This window comes from Scophthalmus maximus, chromosome 12 (assembly GCF_022379125.1).
Source record: "Scophthalmus maximus strain ysfricsl-2021 chromosome 12, ASM2237912v1, whole genome shotgun sequence".
In the NCBI taxonomy this organism is placed as follows: Eukaryota; Metazoa; Chordata; class Actinopteri; order Pleuronectiformes; family Scophthalmidae; genus Scophthalmus; species Scophthalmus maximus.
Window position 1 is genome coordinate 8,413,151 of NC_061526.1, and position 4,350 is coordinate 8,417,500.

Sequence of the window (4,350 nt, forward strand, 5' to 3'; positions counted from 1 at the left end):
TAGATTTTGATCTAATCAGGTTGAAAGAAGTTGTTATGATAAAGCTTCAGTCATAAAAAGGAATAGAACAGTTTGCCTTTTTTTCCTGATCGGTAAGAGTGAAGAATTGTTTTTCCTTTTTATATCGAATAATTGGAAAAAGGAGCTTTTATTTTTTTAATTTTGTTTGGAGTCTTTTACATGCAATTTAAATGTGGTCTTATTGTTTTTATGTTTTTCCTCTATAATTCTGTAAATCAATGTGATTGTTTTATTGTCTCTTCAATGTAATTTCAATGTCTTAATCTTAATATCCTATTATGTACCTACCCTATTATGTACTATATGTATTTCCATGCCTTTGCGATATAGGTACCTTATATACATGTGTTGGCTACTTGAGGGCTGCAGAACAAGATGAAAACACAGTTGTTGTTGTTGTTGTTGTTTTCAGAACATATGTTAGCAATCACTTTTGTGTTCGTACATCTATTCACATACTGAAAAACACAAGCATTTTATTGGTCCTGTCCACTGGACATATTCAAGTCTTAACTCATCGTCTACCAAAACAATGAGCTAAAAGATGCTAAAGTGCTTCGTTACATTACAGGGAACAAGAATCAAGAGATCATTTTATGTATAACACCTTCCATATGTAGTAATTTGCTCATTTGACAACATACAAAGTAATATTTAACAGTAAGCATTGAGTTACTAGTGAGCTTAATGCTAACATTGCTATCGTTTGCTAATTAGCGCCGGACACAGATTTTCGGAGGAACAGTTGAAGTGTGCGACAAAAATTTAGTGCTGATGACGTCACCAGAGGAAAACAAAGACGTACACAGAAGAAATTATGGGACGATGGATGAAATTCATCAGTATCTGTTCAACTTAAAGGAGGGCTCCGTCACGTTGCCGCTCGAGGGAAAGTCGCGGGACTGACTGAGAGTCAAAGTGTCACTGAGCGGCTACAAATATGATTCATCCACTGATATTCTATAACTGTCGTAAACATGTCTTGCCATGGGTATACTCATGAAACTATATAGTGCAGACTGACGGTATTAAGGTGAACAGGTGAAGGAAGTGTTCTTTTGTTTTGGGGCTTTGGTCTGAAGTGTGAAGTTTCCTGCAACTTTCTCTGGAGGCCGAACACACTGACAAACTGCTCATGTTCCTTACACACAGGCAGAGAAGGGAAGGAAGGCGGAACAGAGTTGTTTGGCGCTTCTCACCTCTTCCCCCGTCGTGTGCTGCGAGGCCGTGAACCCGACAGGTGTGAAATTACACCTCCATCGCCCTCGCTCCTCCTCCTGCTCGCTGCAGCGGGCTCCCCTGACCTCCGGCGAACACATCTGGCGGATGGTTAGCGAGCGGACAAGAGGGCGGAGACATGTGGGACAGGAAAGTACAGGGTGAGACATTTGTAGAGCTTATATATTAACTGTTCTTCTTCCTGGAAAAGCTCTGGAGGCTGTTCAACTACCAAGGATGAACACGACAGACCAATTGGACGAGTTGCACACTGTTGAGTTTCTTATGGAACCGTTTTGTGATGTCAAACAGGCGTGGTTCTGTCGGGTCGACAGATCAAGCCTGGGACCCAGAGGAATTCTGGGAGCTCATTTGAATTTGCTCTGTCAGACTATTCGGTCTCGATCTCCTCCAGTGGAGATCTCGCCGGTCCAATCACAACCCAGGGTTCGCACCGTGACGCGGAGAGACGCGACCTTTGTAAACAACCAAGATGGCCGCCGCTGACCAACGAGCATTGGACCAAAAGTACCTGATGTTTTGTCCCACGAACACGACAACACTGGTTCACAGACGTCGTGGAATCATCATCACAGACGCCACAGACGTCACCTGATTCGTGGCTCTCACTGGTTTGTACGTCTGTCCGGTTGCGTCCGGAGGCCTTTTGGTCTGCGGCCGGTTTGAGTAGGAACGATCACGGTTTGGGTTGACCAAGTAGAACCCCATTACGGCAGTGGGGAACAAGCACGGTGAGGGTTAACAGAAACCAACACCCACTTTCAAAAGGAAACTGTAAGAAACCGTCAGTTCCCAGTAGCTACTGCAGGTCGTTGGTCTCAACTCCAGTCGCTGAAGGACTTTGGTTCCTTGTATGTGACGATGAATGTTTGCTGAAAAGCAGTGATCCTGTAGAGGGAACGACGGCCTGGTTTGCCTCCAGGTATCGACGCTGCTACAGTTGATTTCACATTTGTCAAGATGAATAAATCAAAGCGGGTTCACACTTTTTGGGTGAAGGCTATATATTTTCTTCTCTCCTCTGCTGAGCTCCGTCTGGACAAACTCCACGTCTCCCCTTTCAGATTGACAGTTAATGACCATTAAGTGGAGGCCGCCAGTCTGCTCACATTACAGGATCAAGGGCATGAATACATGAGCTGACGGAGTGTGTGTGTGTGTGTGTGTGTGTGTGTGTGTGTCCAAACCTGCGTTAACACTCAGTCAAGACTGCCAGCATGTTTCTGCAAGGACCAGTCGTGTGTGTGTGTGTGTGTTTGCATTGGAAATATTCATGCGTCCATGTGATGTGTGTGTGTGTGACCCTGTGTTCTCCGTATTGTCCATTGGCATTTTTAAGAGTGGAGTTTGTGGGTGTTCTCTGTTTTGTAATCGATGCAGAGTCTCAAGTTGTTCACCGCTCTTACGTCTTTCCTCGGAAACGCCTGCCGCAGAGCTCGACCTCGACCTCGTCCTCTTCTTCCCTCCTCCTCTCGCTCCACCGTGGAGGGCGTTCGAATCTATTCACGGCCTTTGCGTTTCCATGTGTTGCACATCTGGGCCACAACTTGGCCAAATCCTTGGCCCTCGGCCTCGCGTCTGCAGACGTGGACGTGGACGAGTTCCCTCCACGTTAAAGCGTTGATGCTGCGTGTCAGTCGTCTTCTGTAGAATGGAGACAAAAGATTTTGAAATTGCAGAATCACAGAATCAGTAAAAAGGAGAGACGCTGCCGGGCAGGTAACGGGCCACTCATATGGAAGTAGACAGGTGGAATCAAGGGCCCACGCCCTGACCGGGAATCGAACCCCCCGAGCTTCTGTACCAATGTCAGCGGTGTAACCCACTGACCAATACCACTTTTTGTAATGTCTTACTGCGGATGAGCGATTAGCACATATCTTGACAAGATCAGTGTAAAGAACAACAACTACTCAGTTAATGATTTTAGTAATTCATCAAAGAAAAGTGACAAATCTTCTCGAGCATTGTTTCTAATTTTGGTTGATATTATGGTTAATAATCTGGTTAATTATGATGGGCAATCATTAATGAATAAAAAATGTATCAATAAATCATTAATATACAAAGGCTAGATAATTGCAATAACCATTAGTTGCATCATGTTATTGTCCAGCTGACGTGTTTTAGTTCTTTTTCGTTTTCATACCATAATAAAACAGAGGTAAGATTAAATTATTAAAAACACTCAATCACCAGTCAGTTCATAAAACATTAATCTCGCCTCCTCTGCTCCTCCTACCTTGTTTCCTCTCTCCTTCTTTTCTCATGCTTCCTTTCCTCACCTCCAATCCTCATCTTTCCCTCCTTCGTTCATTCTGTTCCTTCTTGTTGAATCACGTCCCGAATTTAACCCTCATGTACACGTTCCCCCTCCACCCTCTCTTTCTTCCTCTCCATCCACCTTCTCATCCACCTCGTTTCTCTCCATTCTCACAGCACAATACCGCGTCTGTGTGACTGTTCAATAGCAGCTCAGGTACAGTACCGTGTTTTCCATATGGCTCCCATTCGCTCGCTTGCAGAGAAAGGCCATATTGTGGCAGACGGGGCTATAAAAACATAACGGGGGCGACTGTTAAAATATAATGAAAACCCTGCTCCTCCGTTTACATCGCCTGGAGGAGCACTTTCTCACCTGGCTCTCGGAGACACCTTGTTCCAGGCTACCGGAGAGCTCGTGGGTTCGATGCCGGTGACAGCCGAGTGTCGAAAAAAGATTGGTTCCATACCCTCGGCATCTCTTCCTGACTCAACGTCCTTCACCAGGGCAGATTCAAACTGACCTGAGCCAATGACGTGGAATGAAAACATCCGTCGTGTCCAAATGTCCAATGATGTTTTAGTATGAGAGGATACATTCTTGTTTACATTACAAGACGTAGAGACTGGATGGCCCCCTGGTGGCTGGCTGCAGTATGGTTCTTAAACTCCGCCTCCTACGTGTCAGCTGATGGGACATGGACCAAACTGAGACATCAAAGGACACGTTGAATCATTTCTTTGCCAAAGATGGTTTCTGTAATTTTTATATAGCGTTCATCAGACTGATGTATGTTCAAAGTGTTTGTGTATTTTTATATGTTTGGT

The 4,350-nt window shown here is 44.8% G+C and overlaps 1 long non-coding RNA gene across 6 annotated transcripts in view; it reads right to left on the bottom strand.

The window, feature by feature from the left end:
• Positions 1-422: 422 nt before the first annotated feature.
• LOC124850837 overlaps positions 423-4,350 on the bottom strand; it is a 4,460-nt gene continuing 532 nt past the window's right edge. Inside the window, exons 2-5 of one of the 6 annotated variants that reach the window (XR_007031886.1) lie at positions 4,132-4,230; positions 3,503-4,046; positions 2,667-2,904; positions 423-1,340 (exon numbers count right to left, since the gene is read on the bottom strand). This is a non-coding gene — a long non-coding RNA (uncharacterized LOC124850837). Of the gene's footprint in view, positions 1,341-2,666; positions 2,905-3,502; positions 4,231-4,350 lie in introns of all 6 variants that reach the window. The other 5 variants (XR_007031885.1, XR_007031888.1, XR_007031884.1 and 2 more) reach the window with 5 other exon arrangements.